General features: G+C 33.6%; 2 pseudogenes across 2 annotated transcripts; both read left to right on the top strand.

Annotated features, from left to right (window-relative positions):
* The first annotated feature begins 1,371 nt into the window (after nt 1–1,371).
* LOC147399434 (cytochrome P450 714C2-like) lies at nt 1,372–5,020 on the top strand (annotated as a pseudogene). The gene is made up of 5 exons (XR_015179063.1): nt 1,372–1,675; nt 1,793–2,019; nt 3,629–3,876; nt 3,994–4,345; nt 4,575–5,020. The product of XR_015179063.1 is annotated as a cytochrome P450 714C2-like (transcript).
* A 3,759-nt stretch (nt 5,021–8,779) lies between these two features.
* On the top strand, nt 8,780–16,105 carry LOC147399435 (cytochrome P450 714C2-like; annotated as a pseudogene). The gene is made up of 5 exons (XR_015179515.1): nt 8,780–8,795; nt 9,398–9,624; nt 12,787–13,031; nt 15,084–15,439; nt 15,670–16,105. The product of XR_015179515.1 is annotated as a cytochrome P450 714C2-like (transcript).

Consider the following 16,105-nt stretch of genomic DNA (forward strand, 5'->3'; position numbering starts at 1 on the left):
CAGGGATCATATGGGGACGTCTGAAAAACGAGCGTTAGATTAACATTAGTCTTTTATAAATTTTTTAGAGAATTTGATAACTATGGTTGCAAGGGGTGTTAGCGCCTTCCCTAGTGGTACACTATAGCATATGAATGATTTTTTTATCATAAAATTTTTCATACATAAGTTCACCAATTCATGCCATGTCAAGCCTAATGAGGATAGTTTTATAAATTAGGGATGCCATTCACACATAGGCCCATTGGATTGGTGGATCCGGGATTCTGCGAGCACTATGAGCAAAATTTATGTGAGAATTTTTTTTCTTGCCATATTATATTTATAGGTATATTTAGTCAAGAAAAACCAATTTTCTTAACCTTTCTTTAAGTACATAAAGTTTCATGACCAGTCAAAAACATGATCGATGTCAAAGGGATGTAGATAATAAAATTTTAATTTTTTTTAAAAGAATATAAATTTACATTTTTGGGTTGTAAGTTTAAACTTGGAAGTTGAGGTCCTTTTCCAAACCTTAGACTAAGCCAAAAAAAAAAAAAAAAAAAATTATTTTTTTAATTGTATAACAGATGAAATCGGGACGGTCATGGTGGTACTTGGTCAACACGTTAATCAACGTGGAACTTAGCAATGCTAGCCTAACTCTTAAACTATAGTATATCTACCACCCATTACTGAGAAAGAAAATGATGATTAAGCAAACTTTAGAGAAAAAACATAATAGAGATGCCATTGACACCCCATCTTGTGCTTATTTCACTCCCAATTTTTCAATTATTCATCTCATCCCAATTAAAGATTAGAACAAACTCTTCAAGAATTACAAAAGGTTTACCTCAAATTATAATCACAAGATTACAAAATGATTACCCTCTTATAAAATTCTAAATCCAAAAAAATATAAATCTAATTAAGAAAAAAAATGAATGTGCCTCTCTTGGCACCCCAACTTTTACTTGTTCTCAAGCATTCGCTTATTTTCTTTATTTTTAATTGAGTATAATTAGTAAAAGTTGGGATAATCAATAGCAACTATAGAAAGCAAAAATAAATTTTAAATTCAAATCTTAGTTTAAAAGATCGAATCCACGACACAAGAACTCGATGACCAACTCGAAGGCTCGTGAGTCCACTTGGGTGAGTAACAATTCATAAAAGACATAAAGATAACCACAAACTCGGTTGAGTTTCTAAGAGAAGCGGTGGGAATTCAAGTTGATTCAGTCGAGTTTAAGGACGATTCAGCTCGAAATTCAAACGAGTGGAGTCTGACTTAACGAGTTTTAAAACAATGGTTCAGAATCAGATGCAAACACCTATAAATTGAAGTGAACCCTTGAACAAATGCACCACATTATCATCGAGAGAGAGAGAGAGAGAGAGTATGGAGACCTTAGTAGTTTTGAAGATATTCTTCTCTTTCATTGTACTTGCTTTGGTTGGGTATCTTATACGTCTCTATGAGGATCTGTGCTTGAAGCCTGAAAAGCGTCGATCACAACTTCGAAAGCAAGGGATTAAAGGCCCATCACCTTCTTTTCTCTATGGAAATATTCCAGAAATGAAAAAATTCTTCTATCGAATGTAATTAAGGAGCAAAGAGATGGTCACATCTCTCATGATTGTTCTTCCTTTATCTTGCCATTCTTAGAACAGTGGAGAGAACAATATGGTATATACATTTGATCTTCACCCTTCATTTGGTGGTCTTAATTGATTCTTGAGTTAATGATTTTGATCATTAAATACTTTTATATTTATATGATTGATTTTCTAATAAAATTAACAGGTAAAATATTCATGTTTTCTCGTGGAAATCAACAACTACTGTACCTAACAAACCCTGATGTGGTGAAGGAGATGAGCACTTGTACATCTTTGGACTTAGGGAAGCCTGGATATCAACAGAAGGATAGAGGTGCTTTGCTTGGTCAAGGAATTCTTACTTCAAATGGTGCTTATTGGGCACACCAAAGAAAAATCATAGCTCCTGAACTCTACATGGAAAAGGTTAAGGTAAGTTTAATTTAATTTATGGGATATTTATACACTCATCCATCCCTCCACCTTTTTGTAAATGTTTTAGAGATATCCTTGGATGTTCATTGTCCTCAGTCTATTCAGGAAGACTCTATGACAAATCTTTAGCCAAAAATCCTAATCTTCAATTAATTATCTTTAACCTCTTGAATAAAACCCTTGATTTTTCTATCAAAGAATCTATTGTTTTCTACTTCCCAAAAAAAAATTCTATCTTGCTTATGAGGTTTGGAAGTTGAATAAAAAAAGGAGGGTAATTTTTTTCCCTCAGGAGGTTGAAGTTGAGGGCCTATTTTATCAGTATCTCAGACAAGACTGAGGTCAAGGGATATGCCATAATAAGTTCCTTGATGTAGAATATGGAGTATTTATGCCATTCTATGTAAAGGGAACGGATCAAGGGACATATGTAAAAACAATTTAACATTAATAAATTTTCAAAATATGGGTTAGAAATTTCGGATTGAGCTGATTTTTTGTGAGGATGATCTCTATTATGGGAAGATCATCAGGAAAAAAAAAATCAGTGATTTAGAATGTCGACCGTCGATTTTTTGTCAATAATTTGTAAATCACTTTTGATGGATTTAGAAGTTTCAGATTGAGTTGATTTTTTGTGAGGATGATCTTCTCATCATAGTGACCATCCTCGCAAAAAATCAGCTCAATCCAAAACCTCTAACCCATATTTTGAAAAACCATTGTTTTTACATATGTCCCATGAACCGCCCCCCTTATGTAAAATAGTGTGTGTATACATATATAACACATCTTTATACCTCACATAAACATGTTAAACGTTTTGAGATGGAGTTGCACAGATCCTAGGGTCTAGTAATCTTTTAAGGAGGATCTTTTGACATTTCTTTTTTAAAAATCAGCTCAATCCAAAACCTCTAACCCATATTTTGAAAAACCATTGTATTTACATATGTCCCATGAACCGCCCCCTTATGTAAAATAGTGTGTGTATATATAAATATATAACACATCTTTATACCTCACGTAAACATGTTAAACGTTGTGAGATGGAGTTGCACAGATCCTAGGGTCTAGTAATCTTTTAAGGAGGATCTTTTGACATTTCATTTTTAAAAATCAGCTCAATCCAAAACCTCTAACCCATATTTTGAAAAACCATTGTATTTACATATGTCCCATGAACCGCCCCCTTATGTAAAATAGTGTGTGTGTATATATATATAACACATTTTTATACCTCACATAAACATGTTAAACGTTGTGAGATGGAGTTGCACAGATCCTAGGGTCTAGTAATTTTTTTTTTTTTCTTCCAAAAGAAAAAGTTTAAAACCTCATTTATTTTAGAGGTGCCTAATCCATGTTTTGGTGAATATTCCTAACTTTAAAATTTGATAGCATACTCATTGACCTTGGTCTTCGTTAATAATAATAAAAAACTTGTTTTTTTTTTCTTTCCTAACCCTTTTTCATAAATATTAATAAATAAATAAATAAATAAAGCATTCAAGATCATTGTCCCTAAGTTTTATACATGGGTTATTTTTATTTTTCTCTTGTATCCTTTTAATTTATGTAGTTTAAAAATCACATCTCATTTTAGGGGATGGTGAACTTAATGGTGGAGTCTGCAAATTCACTATTGAAGTCATGGGAAAGTAGATTTGAAGGTGAAGAGTGCATATTGGATATAAGAATTGATGAGGACATGAGAAGCTTCTCTGGTGATGTAATCTCAAGAGCATGCTTTGGGAGCAATTTTGCCGAAGGAAAAGAGATTTTCTTAAGGCTTAGATCTCTTCAAAAGGCCATGTCCAATTCAAATTTACTCATTGGGCTTCCTGTCCTAAGGTATGAGAAATATTAAATCACTATTTAATAGAATTCTAATATATATATATATATATATATATATATATGAAAAAGATGATTAGGTGATATTTATTTCTTGAAATTTTATTTTGTTAGACATATCCCCAATAAGATCAACAGAGAAATCTGGAGGTTGGAGAAAGAAGTTCGCTCGTTGATCTTAAATTTGGTGAAGGAGCGTAAAGAAACAACATTTAAGAAGGATCTATTACAAATAATACTCGAAGGTGCTAACAATGGTGAGTTAGAGATAGATACTGACCAATTCATTGTCGACAACTGCAAGAACATCTACCAAGCTGGGTATGAGACTACTGCCGTCTCCGCGGCATGGATTTTAATGCTATTAGCTTCACATCCTGAATGGCAAGATCGTGTTCGTGCCGAGGTGCTAGAAGTTTGTGGTAACCGAGTGCCAAATGCCGATACAATTCGTGAGATGAAAATGGTACATATAAATGTGATTTAAACATTTAAATAGCACACCATTAGTACAAAATTTAATTGTGTCTAATTGTGAAAATGATACCTTGGTTCAAATCATAAAAGAAATAAAAATATAAGAAAGATGCAACGAATGAGATGAACATGAATTAAAGACGTATTTATGTCATAACACTTGTAAATTTATGTTAATTGAATTCGAAAAATTTCAATAACCAATATTTCATTGGCAGATGACAATGGTGATTAATGAAATGTTGCGCCTTTACCCACCCGTGTCGATCATGTCGAGGGAGGCATTAAAGGATATGAAGTTGGGGGATATTTGTGTTCCACAAGGGGTAAATCTATGGATTCCTGTGCTAAGAGTGCACACAGACCCTGAATTATGGGGACCCGATGCACTCGAGTTTAAACCAGAGAGGTTCGCTAATGGAATTGTTGGTGCTTGCAAATTTCCATACGCGTACATGCCATTTGGTTTCGGGCCACGAACTTGTCTAGGACAGTACTTTGCTTTTGCAGAATTAAAGGTTCTTATATCTCTTATTGTGTCCAAGTTCTCTTTCTCACTTTCCCCTAAATATCGACATTCCCCTGCTTTGAGGTTGGTTGTAGAAGCAGAACATGGAGTGAATCTCCTCATGAAGAAACTATGAAACCACCTGTTTTATGTTTTATGTTTTCTATTGGTTTTGCTCTTTTTATACCAAGCACATTTCTTGTATTTTGGTGAATAAGAAAGCAAGTTTTTCAAACTTGCTTGATGGTGTATGTGATCGTTATCTATTAACGGATACATATGTAACGATGCATGAGGAGTCCATGAAGATTTGACTGATCATAGAGGCATGTAGGGGTTTTGGTCAGTATTTGAGATCCCTGTAAAAAGTATTAAATGGATTACACTATTCCTTGACTTAGGTCTTCTCTCATGGACTAATGAAAAATGTCCTAATGACTTTTTCTTCAACCTCAAACAAAAGAAACCCTTGAATTTTCTCCTCAAAATCACTCATCGGCTCTTCAACAGTCAACTATAATTTGCCCCCCTACAAGAAAATCATGGCTCACACCTATCCAAAACAGTTGCCATTAGCTGATTATTTGAGATACGTATATGTTTTAAAATTGGTGACCCGCCCTTGACTTGGTATTCTCTTAGAGATTATTGAGAAAATAATGGAAATAACTTAAAATCCATTGCTTTTTTCTCCAAAATAAATAATTTTCAACCTCTCTGATGTTGATGAGGGTTATTGTGTTCATCATGATAATCATTATGATCAGCATCATCACCTCCACCATCACATCATTGGCATTATTGTTGCCGTCATCTTCATCACCACCATCATTTAGGAGATTGAAGATTTCTTATTTTAGAAAGAATTAAAAAAAAATAGGACATTTTTTGTTGATCTATGAGAGAAGACCGATGTCAAGGGGCATGTCATGAATCTTAAAACATAGGGGTAGTAATCACAAAATTCATCAAAATTTTCAAAAAAATTGTAAAATTCCCCGAATAAGGGACTAGTAGGGAGAATTGATAAATTAATCAACTAGGTGTCAATTTATCGCAAAATATGGTAAAAAATATGCCCTTCAACCTAAACTGTTTTATTAATCTCAATAACAAGGTACGGATTTTTAGAAGGTTGCACGATATGGATTTTGGTGAGAAATCCAAAAACCTTGTTTTTATATTTTCCAAGATTTTCATGATTTTTTATGAAACCTTTATGAAGTTATCTGAATTTACCAAATTGAAGCCCCACCCAACAATTACCAAAACCGAACTTTGTTACTACGTGGAGGGCCAATAAAGAACCTATCGTGAGCTTTACTATTGGTCTCATTCGAATATTTTGGGCTTTAGTAGTCCACATACATTTTTTATAAATGTGCTGAACATGTGTTATTAGATTCAATTGGTCCAGAGTAAAGAGGATTGTAGTTTTATTAGTTGGTCAGAATTAGGCTAAATGGCTTGGATTTGGGATGTCTGGTGTTTTGGTGGGCTTAATAGTAGTAAATGAGCTATTGATTTCACATTATAATTTTTTATTATTCATAAATAAATAGTCATATGGGCTTGATCTATTGGGTTTCCCTTTGCATCACATTTGTATGAAAGAACTTTTCTTCTACCGGACCAAAAAGAAGAATTTTCTCTTTGGTAAATTTGCATTCGCATATAGTAAGGTTAAATGAGCATTGGTTGATCGATAACTATGTTTTAGTAAGTCCAATAAATTGATTATAATTGAAATTGGTTGCAGATATGTGTGGAGGGTCAAATTTGCAAGACCTAGGATGGTGACACATGACCTATAGGGATACACGTAGTTCCGGGTTTAAAGCCCGGGTATAATGCATAGGTTGGGATATAATACACAACACCTAGTATAAGATTGGGTTGAGTCAAACACATAAGTTAGGTACCATAAGGCATAGGTCATGGGGTGGAGACAAGCTCATAAGTCGAGTATCATAAGGCATAAAGTTGGGTTGAACCAAGCTGAGACTTCACACAAACCCCGACATATGGGGACCTGATTTGCTCAAATTTAAACTAGAAAGGTCACTCTTGAAATTGTTGGTGCTTGCAATCTTCCACACGCGTACATACCATTTGGTGTTGCAAAATGCACGTGTCTGGGACAGTACTTTGCTTTGGTAGAATCGAAAGTTCTTATATCTCTTATTGTGTCCAAGTTATCTTTCTCAATTTCTCCTAATTATCAACATTCCCATGTTTTGAGTTTAGTTGTAGAGCCTAAACATGGAGTGCATTTCACGTTTTCTCTTAATTTTTTTTTTATTATTTCTTTTGTTTTCTACTACTTCGAAGAAGAAAGCAAGTTTTAAATGGTTTGATTATGTATTTTATCTTTCCAATGATTGGGAACCCAATAAGGATGTGATGTTTGGTAGTTAGAACTTTAAATAAATATTAGCTTGATTAGTAACTTTAAAATATTTTATTTATTTTTCATTTTTTATGGATTGGAGTATATTTTATAATATTTTATTTTATTTTATATACTAGGTTTCCAACAAGCATTATGTTCCTCAAAGGTGGGTGAGGCTGTGGTTGGCAGGATCAAATTTTTATTCATGGTTGTGACTGTCTATCAACATGAGGGTATGGATTTGAGGGAAAAAAATAGATTTCCTAGAGATTAGTACTTATAGGGATTCATTTCTCTACGGTTATGTTGATTGAGAGCCTCAACCCATTTATTCTTTGTTTCTTGGTTCATTAGTTTGGCTTGCTTGTGTATTTCTATGATTCAAGCATGTTAACTATAAATACAACTATAATGTTAAAAAGTTCAAAAAATAATTAATATTTAAAGATTTCTTTGACACATAATAGAAAATTTGCTTCTCTTTCATAAATAGCAAGAAGAGCATAATGAAATTCTTCAAAAAAACTTTACTCTTTGTACCAAATGACATAATGCAATGATCCAAAATGGGTGGATTCTCAAATTGGTTAGTTTGCGCTTCACTAATTGATCTGTTGTTGGATCTAGTAGGAACAAAGCGAAAGCATCAACTCCTTATCCCATCAAGTGAAGTATAACTCCTTTCACCAAATAATTTAGTCTTTTTAATAAGAGTTATAATTTTAGTTTAATCATTTAAAAAAAATATATATCTTTATAAAGAATCTTAAATTACGAGAAAATTTTATATGCGAATCACTAACACTTTCCTCACTAACTTAGTAAGATTTTAAGTCTTACTAAAAGTCATTTTATTCAAATGGTTTATCACATGGCCAATACAATACCATAATCCTCTAGATTTCATGAAAAAACTCATATAAAAAATAAAATAAAATAAAATGATTTTTCTTTTAGACTTAATTCAAAATATAGAAAATGGAAGACTATCGAACTTCCACCAAACTCTTAAATTCAAAATAAATTTTTTTTTTTTTTTTTAATTTGTTTTCAAAATTCATAGAATTATATTAGGTTATTTTTCATTATCAATCAAAGAATACAATAGGTCTTTTAAGCATGTATGGAGTTTAAAATCATAGGAAATGTAAAACATTTTTGGAACCCCTCAACCGCCCACGTGTAGCAGAGGGGAGAATTTGTGTGATGCTCCTTGCTCCAAGGATGAGCTATCACTCCTCGGATCTTTTTAATTTATTGAAAGTTTTTGTCAAAAGGTGAGGGATAATTATTGAGCTTCGATGAAATTTATATAAAAAGAAATTGATAAATGAGATTGGGTGTCACGTGAATGATGATGACTACTGTCAACTAAATGTTAACTTTGGTGGTCCATCTGTCGGTGCTACCTAATGTCAAATTGATGGCCAGTTACATATCCCGAGGAATACGAAGCTATACAATTCTATCACATGTTTTCAAAATTCGTGGAATTATGTCAGATCATTTTATATTATTATATAATGGATCTTGGACCATGTAAGGAGTTTGAATCATAGAAAATGTTTAAAGTTTTTGTCCTTTTTAATTTATTTAAAGTTTTTGTCGCCACTAAATGGACCCTCTACTCTCCTATTGGTATTTGCTCAACAAGTTAATCAACGTGAAACTTGCATTGACTTAGTCATAGTAACTATACCATATCTACCACCCATTACAGAGAAAGAAAATGATGGGACTGTCCGATTAAGGAAACTTTAGAGAAAACACATAAAGAGAGATTCCATTATTGACATCCCATCTTCTGCTTATTACACTCTTAATTTTTTCAATTATTTATCCCACTTTAATTCATGATTAGAACAAACTCTTCCAAAATTACAAAGATTGCTTCAAATTATAATCTTAAGATTACAAAATAATTATGCTCATATAAAATCCTAAATTCAAAAAATATAAATCTAATTCAGAAAAAAAAAAAAAAAATGAATGAGCCTCTATTGGCACTCCAACTTTTACTTGTTCTCAAGCATTTGTTGATTTTATTTAATTTTGGTGGTCTTAATTGATTCTTGAGTTAATGATTTTGATCATTAAATACTTTTATATTTATATGATTGATTTTCTAATAAAATTAACAGGTAAAATATTCATGTTTTCTCGTGGAAATCAACAACTACTGTACCTAACAAACCCTGATGTGGTGAAGGAGATGTGCACTTGTACATCTTTGGACTTAGGGAAGCCTGGATATCAACAGAAGGATAGAGGTGCTTTGCTTGGTCAAGGAATTCTTACTTCAAATGGTGCTTATTGGGCACACCAAAGAAAAATCATAGCTCCTGAACTCTACATGGAAAAGGTTAAGGTAAGTTTAATTTAATTTAATTTATGGAATATTTATACACACATCCATCTTTCCACCTTTTTGTAAATATTTTAGAGATATTCTTGGATGTACAATTGTCCTCAAGTCTATTCTGGAAGACTCTTAAGACAAATCTTTAGCCAAAAACCCTAATTTTCAATCACTTATCTTCAACCTCTTAATAAAACCCTTGATTTTTCTATCAAAGAGTCCATTATTTCCTACTTCCAAAGAAAAAAATAAATCCTATCTTATTTATGAGGTTTGGAAATTGAATGAAAATGGAGGGCAATTTTTTTTTTTTTTTTCCCACAGGAGGTTGAGGTTGAAGTTGAGGGTTTATTTTATCAGTATCTCAGAGAAGACTGAGGTCAAGGGGTATGTCATAATAAGTTTCTTGGCGTAGAATGTGGAGCATTGCCACTCTATGTAAAATATTATATGTGGTAGTGGTTTAAAGTCCTAAAGTAAATCAAGTTTTGAGCCAAAGTTTCTGAACGGTTAGATCTGAACAGATCCGACGGATTACAAGCGTCTGACGGTTTTAAAGATAAGCAGTAGAAAATTAAAGTTGTCTCTCTCTCTTTCTCTCTTTCTTTCTCAACTTACAGAAAGAGTTCGAAAATTTCTTTCCCTCTATCTCAAGGTTCGAATGATTCTCGCCATCGATGTCTCTCTCTCTCTCTCTCTCTGTTAAAATGTGTTCGAACGAGAGCTCAATGGAAAATGGGGTTTTTTTTTTTCCTTCAGAAAATGCGATTTTTGCAAGCGTATGATTGCAGCAGATTTTCTTATACGAAATCATTGTTCTAGAAAAATAATATTACTCTCTTTGAGGAAAATATTTACCATCCAAGCCTTTTGGAAAAAGATTTTCTCATCTCCTGATGTTATTCTCACACCATTATACCCTCCCAACATTGAAAAACCAACACTACTTTTTCCTCATTTCCCCAAGTGCATTAAACACCAGATTTTTTTTTTCCCTTTCCACTTTTTCGAGAATTTTCAATTTTTTTCCCTTAATTTTCTTTTAAAGTTCACATCTCGCACTACATCTGTTATCTGAGAAGTTTGGAGATTTAAAAAAAAAAACAAAAAAACAAACAAAACAAAACAAAAGAAAATTAGGGGTAAATCTTATATGGGGAACTAGATATTTTCATCTTATACTTGTTTAATTTAAAATTAAGTAAATAATAATTCAACCAAGGATTAGGGAAAACAACAAATAAAAATAAAATAAAATTTAAACCTTTCAAGATATTATAAATGACCACCACAACATCACCACCCATCTTAATGTGCAAACCACCTCAAACGCCTTTTAAAAAACTGATCAAAATGTGAAAAGTCTCTCTGATTGGGCAGCCTCAGAATGTGAAATAATTTACACTCGACCTAAGGAGAAATAAAAACGTTTCCGATGCCTTAATTGTATTTCTTAAACCAGATGTCATTCCTTCTATTAATTAGATGACATTTTCTGTATATTCAGTAGTCAAAAAGTACTTTATGTAATCGCTGCCAAAAAGTACTTTAAATAATTTAAAATTTGAACATGGGGTAACTTTAATTTTCTACTGTTTTTATCATTAAAACCGTCAGATGCTTGCGATCCGTTGGGGAGTGTGCGGAGGCCCTAAAGAGAGCCAAACATTGTGCCAAACATTTTTCAGTGAATGGGGTAGACGTTTCAAAATGGGTGGATTTTTTGTGAGGAAGATCTTGTCATCATCCTCACCAAAAATCCATTAATTCCAAAATTTCTAAACCTAGTTTACAAGTTGAAGAATTGTGGACCGTCTGATTTTTATAAATCACTTTTGATGAGGTTAGAAGTTTCAGAATGGGCTGATTTTTGGTGGGGATGATCTCCTCATCATAAAGATCATCCTCACAAAAAATTTGCCCATTTTGAAACATCTACCTCATACATTGAAAAATGTTTGGCTCTCTTTAGGACCTCAGAACGCCACTTTTATATATATATATATATATATACCAAACATTTTGGCAAAACATTTTTCAAAATATGGGTCAGAGGTTTTGGAATGGGCTGATTTTTGATGAGGATGATCTCTACGACGAGGAGATCATCATCACCAAAAATCAGCCCACTCCAAAACTTCAAACCCCATAAAAAATGGTTTACAAAAAATGGACGGTCCACGATTTTTCAACTTGTAAACATGGGGCTAGAAGTTTTGGAATGGGCTGATTTTTGGTGAGGATGATCTCATCACCGTAGAGATCACCCTCACCAAAAATCAGCGCATTCCAAAACTTCTAACCCATGTAGGACAAAAATGGTTGGTTAAAATGTTGGCCTAAATGTTTGGTGTTGAACGGGACCCTATATCTATATATATATAACAGCCAAAATCTTAGTCAACATTTTAGACAAAGTGTTGTCTTATATGGCTAAAATTTTTTGAAATGAAATGATTTTTTGTGATGATGATTCCTATAGTCAGTAGATCAACTTCTCAAAAAATCAACCAATTCTAAAACTTCTAACCCCATGAAAAGTGGTTACAAACTAATAGTAAAAAAGGACGATTCACAATTCTTCATCTTATAAACTAGGGTAAGAAATTTCAGAACTTGCTGATTTTTTTGTAAAGATGATTTTCTTCTCATAGAGATCATCTTCACAAAAAATCAGTCCATTCCACAAAATTTAGCCCATGTAAGACAAAATGCTTTCTCTAGAATTTTGTCAAAAGAACGCCACCCATAAAACACATCTTTATCCCTCACATAAACATGTAAACATTGTGAGATGAAATTGCACAGATCCCAAGGCTAGTAATCTTTAAAGTAGGATCTTTTGAAATTTCTTTTTTGAAAATGCTTAAATTATCCTTTCATATTATTTTAAAAGCCTAAAACCTCATTTATTTTAGAGGTGCCCAATCCGTGCCTTGGTGAACATTCCTAACTTTAAAATTTGATGGCATACTCATTGACCTTGGTCTTCGTTAATAATAATAATAAAAAAACTTGTTTTTGTATTTTTCTTTCCTAACCCTTTTTCATAAATATTTTTTTAAGAAAAGTAAACATTCAAGATCAGTGTCCCTAAGTTTTATTAGTTATTTTTATTTTTCTTTTGTATCTTTTTAATTTATGTAGTTTAAAAATCACATCTCATTTTAGGGAATGGTGAACTTAATGGTGGAGTCTGCAAATTCACTATTGAAGTCGTGGGAAAGTAGATTTGAAGGTGAAGAGTGCATAATGGATATCAGAATTGATGAGGACATGAGAAGCTTCTCTGGAGATGTCTCAAGAGCTTGCTTTGGGAGCAACTTTGCTAAAGGAAAAGAGATTTTCATGAGGCTTCGATCTCTTCAAAAGGCTATGTCCAAGTCAAATTTACTCATTGGGCTTCCTGCCCTAAGGTATGAGAAATATTCAATCACTATTTAATGCATTTCTAATATATATGGGTCCCGTTCGGCACCCTAAGTTTTACCACACACTTTAACAAATGCGTTTTGTCTTACATGGGTTAGAAGTTTTGGAATGAGCTGATTTTTGGTGAGGATGATCTCTATGGTGAGGAGATCATCCTCACCAAAAATCAGCTCATTCCAAAACTTCTAACCCCATCAAAATTGATTTACAAAAAATGGACGGTCCACAATTTTTCAACGTGTAAACATGGGGCTAAACATTTCGGAATGGGCTGATTTTTGGGGAGGATGATCTTCTAATCATAGAGATCATCCTCACTAAAAATCAGCTCATTCCAAAACTTCTAACCCATGTAGGACAAAAAACGTTTGTTAAAGTGTGTGGTAAAACTTAGGGTGCTGAACATTTCCCAATATATATATATATATAGGGTAGCTTTCAATGGCAAACTTTTTAGCAAACTTTTTGGCAAAACTTTTTCAAAACATGAGTTAGAGGTTTTGGAATGGGCTGATTTTTGGTGAGGATGATCTCTACGGTGAGGAGATCATCATCACCAATCAGTTCATTCCAAAACTTCTAACCCCATCAAAAACAGTTTACAAAAAATGGACGGTCCACGATTTTTCAGATTGTAAACATGGGTTAGAAGTTTTGGAATGGTCTGATTTTTTGTGAGGATGATCTACTCACCGTAGAGAACATCCTCACCAAAAATCAGCCTATTCCAAAACCTCTAACCCATGTTTTGAAAAATGTTTTGCCAAAAAGTTTGCTAAAAAGTTTGATATAGGGTAGCGTTCAAGGGCAAACTTTTTAGCAAACTTTTTGGCAAAACATTTTTCAAAACATGGGTTAGAGGTTTTGGAATGGGCTGATTTTTGGTGAGGATGTTCTCTACGGTGAGTAGATCATCCTCACCAAAAATCAACCCATTCCAAAACTTCTAACCCATGTTTACCAGCTGAAAAATCGTGGACCGTCCATTTTTTGTAAACTGTTTTTGATGGGGTTAGAAGTTTTTGAATGTGCTGATTTTTGGTGATGATGATCTCCTCACCGTAGAGATCATCCTCACTAAAAATCAGCCCATTCCAAAACCTCTAACCCATGTTTTGAAAAATGTTTTGCCAAAAAGTTTGCTAAAAAGTTGGCCCTTGAACGCCCCCCATATATATATATATATATATGGGAAATGTTCAGCACCCTAAGTTTTACCACACACTTTAACAAACGTTTTTTGTCCTACATGGGTTAGAAGTTTTGGAATGAGCTGATTTTTGGTGAGGATGATCTCTATGATTAGAAGATCATCTTCCCCAAAAATCAGCCCATTCCGAAATGTTTAGCCCCATGTTTACATGTTGAAAAATAGTGGACCGTCCATTTTTTGTAAATCAATTTTGACGGAGTTAGAAGTTTTGGAATGAGCTGATTTTTGGTGAGGATGATCTCCTCACCATAGAGATCATCCTCACCAAAAATCAGCTCATTCCGAAACTTCTAACTCATATAAGACAAAACACGTTTGTTAAAGTGTGTGGTAAAACTTAGGGTGCCGAACGGGACCCTAGATATATATATATATATATATATATATATATATGGGAAATAGCAACAAACATTTTGGCAAAATATTTTTCAAAACATGGGTTAGAGGTTTTGGAATGGGCTGATTTTTGGTGAGGATAATCTCTACGGTGAGGAGATCATCATCACCAAAAATCAGCTCATTCCAAAACTTCTAACCTCATCAAAAATGATTTACAAAAAATGGACGGTCCACGATTTTTCAACTTGAAACTGGGGCTAGAAATTTTGGAATGGGCTGATTTTTGGTGAGGATGATCTCCTCACCGTAGAGATCATCCTCACCAAAAATCAGCCCATTCTAAAACCTCTAACCCATGTTTTGAAAAATGTTTTGCCAAAATGTTTGTTGCTGAACGGGACCTATATATATATATATATATATATATATATATATGAAAAAGATGATTAGGTGATATTTATTTCTTGAAAATTTATTTTGTTAGATATATCCTCCCCACTAAGAGCAACAGAGAAATCTGGAGGTTGGAGAAAGAAGTTCACTCGTTGATCTTAGATCTGGTGAAGAAGCGTAAAGAAACAACATTTAAGAAGGATCTATTACAAACGATACTCGAAGGCGCTAACAATGGTGAGTTAGAGATAGATACTGACCAAATTCATTGTCGACAACTGCAAGAACATCTACCAAGCTGGGTACGAGACTACTGCTGTCTCCGCCTCATGGATCTTAATGCTATTAGCTTCACATCCTAAATGGCAAGATTGTGTTCGTGCTGAGGTGCTAGAAGTTTGTGGTAACCGAGTGCCAGACGCCGATACAATTCGTGGGATGAAAACGGTACGTATACATGTGATTTAGACATTTAAATAGCACACCATTAGTACAAAATTTAATTGTGTCTAATTGTGAAAATGATACCTTGGTTCAAATCATAAAAGAAATAAAAATATAAGAAAGATGCAGACAAATGAGATGAACATGAATTAAAGACTTATGTATGTCATAACACTTGTAAATTTATGTTAATGGAATTCGAAAAATTTCAATAACCAATATTTCCTTGGCAGATGACAATGGTGATTAATGAGATGTTGCGCCTTTACCCACCCGTGTCGATCATGTCGAGGGAGGCCTTGAAGGATATGAAGTTCGGGGATATTTGTGTTCCACAAGGAGTAAATCTATGGATTCCTGTACTAAGAGTGCACACTGACCCTGAAATATGGGGACCCGATGCACTCGAGTTTAAACCAGAGAGGTTCGTTAATGGAATTGTCGGTGCTTGCAAATTTCCATACGCGTACATGCCATTTGGTGTCGGGCCACGGACTTGTCTAGGACAATACTTTGCTTTGGCAGAATTAAAGGTTCTTATATCTCATATTGTGTCCAAGTTCTCTTTCTCACTTTCTCTTAAATATCAACATTCCCCTACTTTGAGGTTGGTTATAGAAGCAGAACATGGAGTGAATCTCCTCATGAAGAAACTATGAAACCACCTGT

This window comes from Akebia trifoliata, chromosome 6 (assembly GCF_017979445.1).
Source record: "Akebia trifoliata isolate Shusen 1 chromosome 6, ASM1797944v1, whole genome shotgun sequence".
Classification (NCBI taxonomy): Eukaryota; Viridiplantae; Streptophyta; class Magnoliopsida; order Ranunculales; family Lardizabalaceae; genus Akebia; species Akebia trifoliata.